The sequence below is a fragment of the Protopterus annectens genome, chromosome 9.part0 (assembly GCF_019279795.1).
Source record: "Protopterus annectens isolate FY-2018-M chromosome 9.part0, PAN1.0, whole genome shotgun sequence".
Lineage (NCBI taxonomy): Eukaryota > Metazoa > Chordata > Ceratodontiformes > Protopteridae > Protopterus > Protopterus annectens.
This window is the reverse complement of record NC_056743.1, coordinates 1,812,559,926-1,812,574,925: the sequence shown is the minus strand read 5'-3', so window position 1 is coordinate 1,812,574,925 and position 15,000 is coordinate 1,812,559,926. Positions and strand designations below refer to the sequence as shown.

Sequence of the window (15,000 nt, the reverse complement as noted above, 5' to 3'; positions counted from 1 at the left end):
AGTATACAAAACAACCATTAAGGTAAATAGAAGTAAAAAAGAACAATAGAAATGAAAAGACATAAATAATGTATGCACTAGTGAAAGAACAGATAGCCCAAAGCTCCTAATTAATATACAACAGCCTGGTAGAGTCACGGCCAGCATGCCTCTAGCAACAATAAAAAGATCAATCAATGTAAAACTTCTCATCCATATATGAAAATAATACCAACAGGCAAACATCTCACATTACATATTATATAAATCAAATGCAAGTGAGTATGACGTGACTGTCTAGGAGCCTAAACAATCATTACAGAAAAAATATTGAACAATCCACATAACAGTACGTTAACACAAGAAAAATAAACTTAACATGAAGACTCAAAATTAAAAAAAACAAGTGATATATCAATTAAAAGAAGTATTATATCAGTAAAAATAACAATAGAAATAGAAAATCATAACAATAGAAATGGAAAATCAAAAATCACCAAGTCAGTGTCTGTGCAGGAAATGGCCTCATAACCCCATTGGTTGTCACACACTAATCTCTGCGCATAACTAGGCTAATAAGCCAGTAGGGCAGTTGTTCATGCATGATATTTCTGTGTTGGAGGGAAGCCTTCTAGCTTATCAGTGGGAGCGGTAAGCACTAGGTAGCCTATCTAAAATAAGAGGAGTGGTTTCTGGCCCAGAAATTGTAGTTTATTGGCCATTTGGACAGTTTTTCCATCCCTTTCAACTTTCTGGTTTAAAAGCCTATGTTTGCATGGATTTGTGCTTGTTTAAGCTCCACAGATCCAGTTTTGTCATCCTGCAGACTACAAGAGCAACAGGAAGGCAAAAGAGACACTCTTATGTGTCTCCATTTTGATTTTTTCATAATTTACTGCTCTCTGCGCTTTTTTTTGTCATTTTTAATTTATCTGCCTTTATTTAAACTGCATTTGCCTTAATAGTGTTACACCCTCAAGTGTGCTAGCTTGTACAGCATTTAAAGTGTTTTTGCTACTGTTTTAACTGCTTTTCTGTGAAAAAAAAAAAAACCTTCTAAGCTTGTTTCCTGCTTTTCCTGTAACTAGTCTAGTCCAGATACAAATTTGCTATATCCAGGACTATTTTATAAGTTTCTGAGCCCCTCAGACCTTTCTTTGTTGGAGGGAAGCCTTCTAGCTTATCAGTGGGAGTGGTAAGCACTAGGTGGCCTATCTACCACAAGAAGAGTGGTTTCTGGCCCAGATATTGTAGTTTATTGGCCGTTTGGGGACTTTTTCTGTCGCTTTCAATTTTTTTGGTTTAAAAGCCTGTGTTTGTGCAGGTTTGTGCTTGTTTAAGTTCTACGGATCCAGTTTTGGCAACCTGACTACAAGAGCAACAGGAAGGAGAAAGAGATACTCTAAATGCCTTCATTTTGATTTTTTCATAATTTACTGCTCTCTGCACTTGTTGTTTTGTCATTTTTAATTTATCTGCATTTATTTAAACTGTATTTGCCTTAATATTACTACACACTCAAGTGTGCTAGCTTGTACTGCATTTAAAGTGTTTTGCTACCGTTTTAACTGCTTTTGTGCAAAAAGAAAATCTAATGTTGTTTCCCACCTTTCCTGTAACTAGTCTAGTCCAGATACAGATTTGCTGCATCCAGGACTGTTTTGTAAGTTTCTGAGCCCCCCAGACCTTTCGGTGTTGGAGGGAATCCTTCTAGCTTATCAGTGGGAGTGGTAAGCACTAGGTAGCCTATCTACCACAAGAGGAGTGGTTTCTGGTCCATAAATTATAGTTTATTAGCCGTTTGGTCAGTTTTTTTACCCTTTTTAACTTTCTGGTTTAAAAGCACGTGTTTGCATGGGTGTGCACCACACAGCGGCGCTCAGCTGAGGTAAACTATTACCAGTGCCAGAAAGTCTGCCCTTAAATTTTTCCCTTAGAACTTGCTTGTTCTTTTACTTCTTGCACGTCATTTAGCTTAATCGGCTAGCACTTGTAACAGGCTTTTGTAGCATTTATTGTAGCACACTTTGGTGCTATCAGCACTAGCTGTTCCTACACAGTAAAAGCACCAGAAGTTATTAGTTATGACCACCCCTCCTGGAAAGATTGTAGGGCAATTCCCTGTGCTTTCCTCTGCTAACCTGGTGCACTTGGGCATTTTGAGACAGTGTGACAACTGTCTAATGTACACAGACAACCCTCTACTCTGACCTCCCAACACTCATATATGTGAGAGTACCACTTATATCACCAAAATGGAAGCAGTGCACGCTCCAACCAAGACCGGACTAGCTGGTCCAGAGGAGAAGGTCAGCACCTGCAACTCACTACATAGAACACACAGCCCTCCAAAACACCAACTGTCACAACCTACACATAGAAACACAAACCATACACCCACCTTTGCAGAGGCTCTCAGTAAAAATTTACCCAAACAACAGAGACCCCTGAAACAGAAACATACTCGACCACCACAACACACCAACCCCAGAACACATAGCTCACCACCACAGTGTGCCCCTCAACCTAAGCCCTTAAGGCAAAACACTTTGCCCCATGTATTAATCATAGGAGACTCAATTGTGAGGCACACTGATGTCCCACTCACTAGGTTAAACAAGGAGAAGGTGACAGTCAGTTGTCTATCAGGTGCCAGGATCCTCCACATAAGACATGCACTCAGGTCACTCCATAACAAGTACAAATATGACTCAATCATTGTCAATGTGGGTGTGAATGACCTGAGACGTACCTCCCTGGACTGCATGAAAAAAGATGTGGTGGAAATGTCAGATTATGTGGCCCAGGTAGGTATGACCCTAGCCCTGAGCAATATTCTGCCATCACCCAAAATGATACCACAGTCGAGCAGAAAATTATTGACTTCAACAATTGGCTAAGTGTCTGATGTCATTCTATGGAGATCCAGTTTCTGTCTGCCTGGGATGGATCAACCGACCTCGATGCTTTGCCAGAGATAGCCTGCATTTGTCTCCCCTGGGATTCCAGATACTGGCTAAGGCTCTTGCTACACCTATAGTGCCTTTTTTTAGGCAGTGGTTCAAAGACCAAAATTCCACCATAACAGCTACAAACAAATGCAATCTGAGGGTCATGCTGCTTCAATGCTAGAAGTCTAACTCTCAAGATGCACTCGCCCTCCTCAAAATGGATAATGTCGACATCTGTGCTGTAACTGAGACCTGGTTTAAATAGGCAGAAAGCACGCCTGTGCTCCCAGGCTACAATTCATTCCATACCTTTCAACCCCAGAATAAGGCTGGAAGCTCCAAAGGTGGTGGTGTCTCCATATTCTTAAAGGATATGCACACCTCTAGACTGGTAGCCCAGCATAATGCATTCAAGATACTTCAGGTACATCTAACAATGGGTAAGATGGTGATACTAGTCATAGCCTGCTACTGAACCCCACACATGTCCTAGCCTCTCATTCCAAGTTCCTAAGCACCCTGGAATCTATCAAGGTCCAACCCAATACTCTCATACTCGGTGACTTCAACTACCCTTCCATCAACTGGGAAAGCTATTCAAGTACCAATGTACAGGCCCAACGCTTTCTGGAATTTATCAGTTCCAATTCTCTGAACCAGCTCATTCTGAACCCCCCCCCCCCAACTAGAGGAAGCAACATCCTTGACCTGGTTATCACTAACATGGGAGACTGTTGCTCCACACCTATAGTCAATTCCTGCCTGGTTAAATCCAACCACAGACTGATCACCATGGAAATATCCATCTCACCTCCAACCCCTGCTAAGGTGACCACCCTGAAAAACTTCTATAAAGCCGACTTTGGGCTCCTAAAAACAGAGGTGACTAACTTCTCCGCATCCATGCCAATGGAAAATAGCTGCATGACTATCTAATCATACGCCAGTGCACTGTACAAGCATGTAAACAAATGCATGGACCTTGCCATACCAAATAGAACTAAGACGCACTCCTCCAAAAAAAGGAAGCCAATCTGGTGGTCCCCAGCCATCAATAAATTCTACAACAGAAGGAAGAAACTGTTGCAGAAAAAAATGAATTCACAAGACTGGAAAACCTCCTTTATCAGTCTTGACAAAAAGCTGAGATCCTTTATCAAATCCTCTAAAGCCAGCTATGACAAAAACAACCACAAAGCTTTCTATAGCTATATCAAAAACCTCCAAGGCAATACCCAGATTTGCTGAGTTATTGCACAATGGCACCTCCTATACTGAGCCAGCAGATGCAGCCAACATATCCCCCTCCAAGGGCCCTGTCACAATACCAGAAGAAAGCCTGGTACTCACCATTTCTGCAGCACAGGTAAAAGCTGGATTGTCCAAAGCCAAGAATACAGCTTCCATGGTGCCTGGTAATATCCCTGGCTGCATCCTACATGAACTACAAAATGAACTGGCACCACATCTGTGTGCCCTGTTCAATCACAGCCTTACCTCAGGCTATGTCTCTAATGAATAGCGTACTGCTACAGTCCTGCTCCATAAAGGGGGAACTATCACCCATTAGCCTGACGAGTCTGGTATGCAAAGCTGTGGAGCGTAATATCATGGACCTGCTTAACAATGATATAGGCAATCTCCAATCTCTTGACCCTACACAGTTTGGCTTTGTCAAGGGGAGATCATGCCTGCTGAACCTGGTTGACTGCTTCAAGGCAGTCACCAAGGCTGTAGATGGGAATAAGGCAATGCATACATCCCACCTTGACCTAGCCAAGGCCTTTGATACCAATCCCCACTCAGGCATCATTGATAAACTCACCAGACTAGGCATCAATCCTTACATCACTAGGTGAGTTGCAAAATGGCTCACAGACAGGACGCAGAGAGTGAAAGTTGTGGATTCCAAGTCAGACTGTCGACCAGTCATGAGTGAAGTCCCACAGGGCTCGGTCCTCGGCCCCCTCCTATTTGGAATCTACTTCTAAGAAGTCCAAGCCAACACAGAAGGACTCTGGCTGACCAGTTTCTCTGATGACTGCAAGATAGGAGTCATTATCAACTCCCCAAGTAATGCAGACATCCTACAAAAGGGCCTCTCTGAGACCATTGACTGGTGCTGGAACCATGGCATGAAGCTTAATGTCAAAAATGTGTTATCATCCCCTTTGGAAAAAACTCAGTTCCCATGAATTACCACATTGATGGGAGCCCACTGAGATCTGTTGACAGCCACCTCACCTTTGACCACCACATGCCACTGTGGTCAGAAAGTCCTTCTATGTGGCACATCTTATAACCAAAGGTTTTGCATCCATGAAGAAAGAGGTCATCATCCCTCTCTACTCATCCCTCATTAGACCAATCATTGAATATAACACCCCATTTGGCATATACCTGACCAGACACCTACAACAGCTGGAGAGGCCACAAAAGTACCTCACAAAAAGGATCCTAGGCTTTAAACACATGTCCTACATGGACAGACTCAAGAAACGTCACTTGTTCTCAGTCTCTTATCGTCTATTTATAGGTGATCTCTGCTTGACTTACAAAGCCATGTCCGACCTATCCCTACTTGAAATGCTACACCTAAAGAAATCCCAGTTCCCCTGTGCCACACGCTCCAGAGATCACAGCCTCATTACCACAATTAACAGAACATGCTGGAGGGACAGGTGCATCTCCCAAAGACTAACTGTACTCTGGAGTAAGCTTCCCATTCATGTCAAGCAGAGCACCTCGCTGGCCATCTTCAAGAGAAATCTTGATGAGCGGATGGGTAACAGAAAGTTTACCCCAGGGATCACTCCAGTTGCCTTACTGGATAGGGGCACTGTGAACTAACATTGGGTGGCATGGTACCTGGGCATTTTGTTTGGGCTTGTCTTGTAAAGGCTCCAGGGCCATTAACCTAGTACACACCTATGAACCTATGGATATCCAGCACCACAAATACTAATATTAAAACGTAGGTATTGAACATAAAATCTCCATTAAATAAAATTATAGAATAGAAGCTGATACTGTGACACAACAAAACAATTAATCTGAAGTAGGATTGTTCATTTGTCAGCAACCTGTGGGTTACGGATCCGATATCGGATCCGAGCCGGCAACTTGTTTCAAGCTAATGGATCCGAGCTCCTAGCTCCTCCCTTCACCCATAATCCCCTGCTAACCCTCCATGACCTCAGATCTAGTTTGCCGCGCTTGTGATGGCTGGATCTTTTTGAGCTCTGTCAGATAAGTGGGAAAAGTTAACTTTTTCTAATTATTTCTAGTCAGGAAATTCTTTTTTAGTTTAAAGTAATACTTGTAAAGTGTGTCTGAGTTAGGTTCCTTATTTTTTAATTAATACCCTCCCTTCGCTGGTCGCTAGTGTGTGAGTGTTTGTTGTGTGTCTTTTGGGGCCTGTGTGTGTGTGTGTGTGTGTAGTTGTTTTTCTTTCCTTTTTAGTTAAAAAAAAAAAAAAAAAAAAAAGGAATGGCTGAGGCCCCAAAAGCCATATTTTCTAAATCTACCGAGTGTGGCCATAAGCTCTCCCCGACTGATGGCCACACTCGGTGCCTTGGGGTTGAACACCTCACCTCGGGCTGTACTATCTGTGCAGCGTTCAACCCCAGGGCACTGAAAGAATGGAGGTCAAAGCTGGTCCTGGCGGGACTTCTACCCCCGGATTCAGCTTCGGCCTCCGCTACCTCTGCTGCTCCCGTGGCTCCATCACAGCCTGTGGTGGTTGCCACTCCTGCCCCCCTGCCTCCGACTGGGACTCAAACTCCCGCTAAAGTGTCGGAGGACAGGGAGGCCAGGAGGGAGAAACGGAGGGAGAAGCACCACAAGCGGCGGGCCGAGACCTCCGTTTCAGCCCTGCCAGCTAAGCGGGCTTCTCCCTCCACTGCTTCTAGGTCTCCTCCTCCTCGGCTCCGATCCCCTTCTTTCTCCCCGGGGCCCGAGGAGGAGGAGACCCGATCTCCGTCGAGGTCATCGAGGCGGCATTCCAGGCCTGCCTCGGTGGCCTCTTCGAGATCCACTTTCAGCTTATCAGATGCAGACTTGGACCGGATGATGCGAAGGTTCATCCAGGCCCAGCTGCAGATGGGAGTGCTCTTGCCTCCCCCCCCTCAGGCTCGACACCTTTTTTCCACCCAATTGCTCCTTCTCCGACCCGCTACCTGGGTTCGGAGTGCTCGGAGCCGAGCAGCCTTGGAGCAGGGGGTGGGTCGGCGCCAACAGTATTTGGTACTTCGGATCCGACCCTACCCTCAAGTCTGTCGGATCTGACCTCTCGGAGCCGTGGTCCGAGCTTCGGATCCGGGGGATTCAGTGTGCCTTTGGCTCTGTCCAGGTCGGAGCACACTGGTCCCTCGGATCCGATGGTCTCGGCGCCAGCTCTGATCCCTTCATCGGATCCGAGTGGGAGCCGACTTTTGGATCCATTGGAGAGTGGCTCTCCCTCGGCATTCGATGTTGTGGAGAGGGCTCTGTTGAGAGCATCCGGACCCCCGGTCCTTGCATCGACTCCTCCCTGCACTTCCTGTCTGTGGGCCAGGCTTCCATCACCCGGCCAAAGGGACAGCCGGCACGTGGACTCCCCTGAGTCCTTAACCGAAGACACAGACTTGGAGGAAGGGGAAGGCTCCCCAAGATAACCCCCTGAGGATGTCTCCTTTGGAGACATCATGGAGATGCTTAGAATCAGAGGTGGGTGGTCTGCCCCCAAGTCTTCCTCTGACGAGTCCGTGTTTCTGGAGGCATTCGAGGCAGGCCCGTCTACCTCCTGGGTGTCCCCTCCAGCCGACCCCTGGTGGACCTCATTACCACCAGGGCATGGAAGGATCCAGACACCGTGGAGCCAATACCGGCGACCGGATAGGATTCTTAGCCCCATCTCAGACCGGTCACATTGGAGTAAGGGCCCCCCTGTAGATGCCATGTTGACGGCAGCCACAAAGAGGGAATTGGCTCAGGAGAGTCCCTCAGTCCATCCACCGAGCAAAGAGTCCCGTTTGATGGACCGCTTAGGGAAGCGAGTCTTTAGTTCAGCGACCTTCTCAGTAAGGTCTCTGAACTATATGGCACATGTCATCAGGATCCAGCGGGATCTTATCAAAGAATACGCTGCATCCCCCCCTGAGTCCATGTCGGAGGAGGATAAACAATTGTACTCCACCAGAATGGCCACTCTGAGATCTATTTCAAACACCTCCATGCGGCTGTTGTCCCACGCCACAGAGCGAGCCGCTAGGGCTAGCGGAGCAGGCCTAGTCATGAGACGTCAGGCCTGGCTCCGTCATTGCGACTTTACGGAGCCCTTTAAAGCTTCCTTCGTGAACGCCCCCTTTGATGGTTCTGCCCTTTTTGGCAAAACAGTTCGCAAGACGCTTGTCCAGAGTGAGAAGGACGGGAAGACGTTGTCTGCCGTCGGAGTCCGCTTCTCTTCTCCCCAGCGGTCCTTTTCAAGGAACCAAAAGGGTCAGAAGAAGATGTGGTTCCAGAAATCACAACATTCCCAACCAGCTCCGGACAACCAGTCCTACCGTGGCAGAGGTGGACAGGGAGGACGTCACCCCAGGGGCAGAGGGGCTCTGAGAAATTTTGGGTCCAGAGAACCTTTCTCTGAGCGGCCCGCGCAGCAGCCCTGAGGGGTTGCCCGGCTGCTCCACTCTGGAGGCAGTTGGGGGTCGTTTTTCGAAACATCTAGCAGCATGGGAGTCCATCACAACAGACCGCTGGGTGCTTCGCATCATATCCAGAGGATACAAAATTCCAATTCTTCATGTCCCCCAATCCAAGAACCTCCCCGATGTACCACCCGATCACAGGGAGGCCGCAGCCGCAGAAATACAGCAGCTGCTAAGAAAAAGAGCCATCAAGCCCATCCCCCAAGACCAGCTCAGATTAGGGTTCTACTCCAGGTTCTTTTTGGTGCCAAAAAAGACGGGGGATCTGAGACCCATTCTAGACCTTTCCCGCTTGAACCTGTCAGTAACCAAGGAAAAATTTTGAATGGTCACTCTTCAATCTATCCTCCCCCTTTTGAGGGAGAATGATTGGATGTGCTCTATAGACCTCAAGGATGCGTATTACCACATCTTAATGGACAAGCGATCCAGGAGGTTACTTCGCTTCCGGCTGGGAGCCAGTCACTACCAGTTCAGGGTCCTTCCCTTTGGCCTCACCACAGCCCCCAGGGTGTTCACCAAAGTGCTAGCAGTGATTGCGGCCCACCTGAGACTCCAGGGAATTCAGGTCTTCCCGTACCTGGACGACTGGCTCCTGACCGCACCAACAAGGCATCTACTTTGCTCGGCCAGAGACTTCTTTCTCCATCTAGCCCCACAACTAGGCATTACTATCAATGTCGGCAAATCTCTACTGGCTCCAACACAGATCATAAAGTTCATAGGTGCCAGAATAAACACCAGAGATTTGCGAGCCTTCCTAACTGCCGAGAGAATCAGAAATCTACAACTTCATGTGCGGGCTATCCTTCATTCAGAGGCTTCACCAGCAGAATTGATCCTGAGGGCACTAGGCTCCATGGCGGCAGCGATTACACTCCTTCCATGCGCCCGTTTGAACATGCAAGTCCTGCAATGGACTCTGTTAGTGCAATGGTCCTTCCTATCCCTTCCTCTCCACCATCCCATTGCTATCAGCAAGGCTTGCAGAAGGGCGCTACTATGGTGGCTCCAAGCATCGAACTTCCATACGGGCCGTCCCTTCTGCAACTCTCCCCCTATCGCCACGGTGACCACGGACGCTTCCCACCTCGGGTAGGGGGGGGCATTACTCAGGCAGGACAGTCCAAGGCACGTGGTACGATGCAGAGACCTCCCTGCATATCAGCGTTCTGGAGATGAGAGCGGTGCTGTTGGTGTTGCAAGCACTTCAGAGCTTCCTCCCCGCAGGAACGATTGCAATTCACTCCGACAACATGTCAGTGGTCTGGTATATCAACAAACAGGGGGGAACCAGATCTTATCCTCTTTGCCGCGAAGCCATGAGAGTGTGGGAATGGGCGATCTCCACCAACCACTTTCTGATTGCAACACACATTCCGGGGAGGACCAACATCCTAGCGGACAAGCTCAGCCGCACCCTTCTTACCCCTTACGAGTGGTCTCTCAATCCTCTAGTAGCGAAGCAGATATTCGCAACATGGGGGCAACCCTGCTGCGATCTTTTTGCATCTCCATCAAACGCCAAATGAGACAATTTCTTCGCTCTAATCCCCACCAGGGGAATCTCCAAGAGACACTCTGGTGCATGCTTGGCCACCCGGCCTACTATATGCCTATCCTCCTCTTCCAATGATGATACAACTCTTACAGAAAGCCTTGCGGTTGGGGAGCAAAATGATTCTCATTGCCCCATTCTGGCCTCGACAAATTTGGTTCCCTTACCTGTGGTCTCACCTTGTGAATCACCCTTGGATTCTAGATCCCATTCCGATCTCATCTCCCATCCATTGGACTTGCCGACTCCAAACCTGGACAATCTGAAACTGACAGCTTGGTTGCTCCAGTTCCACTCCTAGTTATCTCTTCACCAGTCAAAGCCATCCTCGTGGCAGCGCATAAGCCCTCCACCAGGAAAGTGTATCACAGTAAATGGAAACGTTTTTCCATCTGGGCGGAGCGCCGCGATCTAGATCCCTTTACGGCTCCTCTTCCATCCATTTTAGACTTCCTAACTGAACTCTTTCAAGAAGGCGCTAGTTGTTCAACTGTCAAAGTTCAATTGGCAGCCATTTCTCATTATCATGTGGGACATGATACAGGGCCCTTGATGTCAGCCAAATTGTGTAAAACCTTTCTCAAGGGTACCTTTTTACTTAGACCTCCTGTAAAAGAAGCCGTACCCCCATGGGATCTTACTTTAGTTCTTCAAGCCTTGACTGCTCCACCATTTGAACCCGCTGCTTCAGTGGATCTCAAATTCTTGTCATGGAAAACAGCATTCCTTGTAGCCATTACTTCAGCGAAAAGAGTGTCGGAACTTCAGGCTCTTTCTGTAAAGCCTCCATACCTGATTTTTCATCCTGATAGAGTGTACCTCAGGATCAATCCCTCCTTTCTTCCCAAGATAGCATCAGAAACCAACATAAACCAATCCATAAATTTACTGGTTTTCTTCCCTAAATATCAAAATAAGGGTGAATACAAGCTGTACTCATTGGATGTTCATAGGTAGCTTCGTTTTTATACTCATAGGATGGCTGGCCATAGACAATCTGACCAGCTGTTCGTTTCCTTTGCCAAATTTAACTTGGGAAAGCTATCTCTAAAGTATCTTTATCTCGCTGGATTTCCCAATGTATTATACTGGCTTATCAAGCCTCGGGTAGACCCGCAACAGAAGGAGTTCGTGCTCATTCCACTCGCTCCATTTCTACTTCTGCGGCTTTCAAGTCTAGAGTTCCTTTGGATGATATTTGTTCTGCAGCCACTTGGGCTTCATCTCATACCTTTATCAACCACTACAAGCTAGACCTGCTTTCTAGAGGGAGAGCATCCTTTGGCTCTGCGGTGCTTCGTAATATCCTTCCATGATGGCCACCCAGGGTGCAGGTAGCTGGGGACTCTGTCCCACAGGTTGCTGACAAATGAACAATCCTACTTCAGATTTAGAAGTTATGTACTCACCATAACATTCCATCTGAGTAGGTAGTTCATTTGTCTGCAACCATCCCCCCCTCCTTCCCCCTGACCTTCTTCGGATCTATTAGTTTTTAGATATCCTTTGTTGGATATATATTGGGAGACAAACTTGATCTGAGGTCATGGAGGGTTAGCAGGGGATTATGGGTGAAGGGAGGAGCTAGGGGCTCGGATCCATTAGCTTGAAACAAGTTGCCGGCTCGGATCCGATATCGGATCCGTAACCCACAGGTTGCAGACAAATGAACTACCTACTCAGATGGAACGTTATGGTGAGTACATAACTTCTAATTCATAACGTAATAAACTAAATATGAAAGGTCTCCTAGTACATATAAAATAATCTGAAAGAGTCGTAGCTGATGAAAGTCATGCAACATTATTAGGACAAAACAACATAAGGCATCTCACAAGATATATATTAGTGTGCACAACGGTAGTTATTAAACATTATATGTTACATACTATCCAATACAGGCACATAAAGAATGACTATCATCACCAAGCAAAACGGCTCATAGATATCAGATCACCTCTCAATGATAAGCTCATCATTAGGATACATATTTGTCCATTCATTCTTTGAGAAGGAAACTACAGATCAAAATGAAATACCCCGACCATGTGAGAAGTACCATAAACCTAGGATACATAAATAAATCAGTCATCAGATTTTGTGGTCTTCAATCATACAACACAATTCCCTCCATCAGCTACCACCTGTTGGGAATTAAATGGCAAATGCAAATCAAGTCAGAGCACTTCACAACAGATGGAGGCTCACCTATAAATACCAAAAGCATGACAGAAATCTGCCTAAACCATATATAATGAGCCAGAATACTAAATTGATGTTCTGAGCAGTTGATGGCAATAGTAGTTGTAGTTGTTAGGTAAATGGTCAACGTATTCTTTGACCTTTCAGGGCTGGTTTCAGTGATACTGTTATATTCAGTCCTGGTGTCTTGTCAGCTCTCATTTCAATAATCCACCTCATCTCCACTTGTTCAGTCCTTAGGATGCTATTCCCACGACATAAGCCTTCTGGAATAATTTGGATTGCCATAAACTTAAAGTGATGTTCAGATTGTGATAGAATGTGTTTAGTCAATGGATTTCTAGTATCTTGTAACCTCATATCAATAATGTGTTTCGATATTCATTCTTTGAATTGTCTGTTGGTCTTACCAACATAAAAACAGTTACAAAGCATACATACTGCAATGTAAACTAGATGTCGTGTCTTGCAGTCCACATATCCATGGCAAAAATAGATCTTATTGCTCACAAGATGAATAAATTAATTTGTGGTTAAAATATAAGGGCATGAACTACACATGGAGCAAGGATAAGTTCCTTTTCTTAAGTTGGTACTTCTGTATTGACTGCTGATATTTTACATCAACCAAGGCAAACACTTCTCTGTGTGGGATCTCTCTTTTTTTACTTCTGTTTATCTTAATGGTTGTTTTCTATACTCCCATAGCAGTGTTTCTGTTTTGGGCAGCCTATGCATGAGTATTTCCCAATTGGTTCATACATTTATACATAACTACTGATTTTTTTTTGACAACCAATGCAGATGTGAGGCTGTCTGCTATATCATCAATGATTTTGCTATATTTTACCCTTGTTGGTACTATTATTAATTATTTGATCTTGATTTTACTTTTTGATACGTATGATATGCATAGTTTTTTTTTCATTAGTCTTTATTCTTTGTTACGTTGATTGTTTTATACACACATATATATATATATATATATATATATATATATATATATATATATATATATATACACACACAATTTTTTGCACTTACAGCCGTGTTCATGTTTCAGACTGCTTAAATGTGAAAAGCTCCCCATTGGTTTTTATCTCTATACACGGGCATAGATTGGTTTGATGACCAATGGGCTGCGAGTCGAACAGCTGTACCAACATTGCTTTGACTTCATTCATTTTAAGTTATTTTTATTTTTCTATTATGCTATTTTCATCCTTTCATTATTTTGCTTCCTGTTTATCTGCCTTGGAATTATATGTGACTGCTATATATGTACAAATTTTTTACATTCATAGCAGTGCTTATCTTTCGGGCTACTTAGAATTGTGTGGGGTCCTATTGGCACATATTAATATATATGAGCGTGGATTGGCTTTGTGATAACCAATAGGGCTGCGATTCTAACAATTGTATACAGATTGTTTTGACTAATTTTTACATTATTTCCACCAATTTTTTACAATTTTGTGGATTTATATGTTTAAGATATATGCCAAGTTTACCACCTACTTTATATTGCCTATCACACTGCTGTGAGTTCTAAATGTTCATTGAACTGTGATCTTTTTTAGGTGTAATTTATCTTTTCGATTTCCCTTTTATTTGTAATCTTTATAATGCTTCAACTTTTTAAATATGCTAGATGGAGGAATGTTGTTTTTATACATTTGTTTGGTTTATTGTTAAACTTTGTTTATGACATTGGGTGACTTGCATATGTTTGCTGATTGGACAGGCTCCATGATCTTAACTTCTTTAATGGCTGCCGATATTTTACATCAGCTACGGCAACTACTTTTTTTTCTATGGGAAATTTGAGCAGGTATTACAGTTATATTGGTTGAACAGCCATTAATAGGATGTTGTTTGTTAGCAGGGATTTAAGGATGAATACTGTTTTTTATTTGACATCCAGTAGCTTTTAACTAAGGGATTGGTTATTTGTTAAATAAATCACCAATGCCTTTTATGAGTTCCTATGTTTAATTGGATGTGTGAATGTTCGTTTTTATTGGCTGCATAGTTACTGTTAGTTCTTTCTTGGTTGTTGGTTTATATAAATTGCAGCTATTGGTTTGTTTAGTTAGATTTGAAGAAGGACTGTTCAAGTCCAAAAGTGCTTATCTGGTTTTACTTTTATTGTTTGTATTAAAGGTTTTTACCTCCGACCCGGTGGATACATGGAGTATTTATTTTTGCTCTAAAACTCTAGACAAAGCTTAAAATGATGGGGGGACAAAAAGGGACAGATTTTAAATATTGCTCTTACAAACTTAGAAAGTTGATAGAATAAGTTTTGCATTAGCATGAATTCTCTGAAGGATGTGGAGTCTTAAACTAAAATGTTTGTCATTATTTAATGACTTCAATCCTCAACTATTTGCCAGAAAAATAGAGATTTTAGAAGGAACACATCAAACATATGAGGCAAAAATCTGGACATTCTGCGAAAATCTGTACAGTTGAGACTGTGTGAATCACATACACACACACAGTCATATCCTCATTCATACCTGCATTTATTCACACATTGCTCTCAGTCTCCTGATCTCACACATGTACACACACACACACACACACACACACACACACACACACACACACACACACACAC

The 15,000-nt window shown here is 44.4% G+C and overlaps 1 protein-coding gene across 1 annotated transcript in view; it reads left to right on the top strand.

The window, feature by feature from the left end:
• Positions 1-15,000, top strand: part of LOC122812280 (venom factor-like) — a 2,973,268-nt gene that overhangs the window by 779,514 nt on the left and 2,178,754 nt on the right. The window lies entirely within an intron of this gene.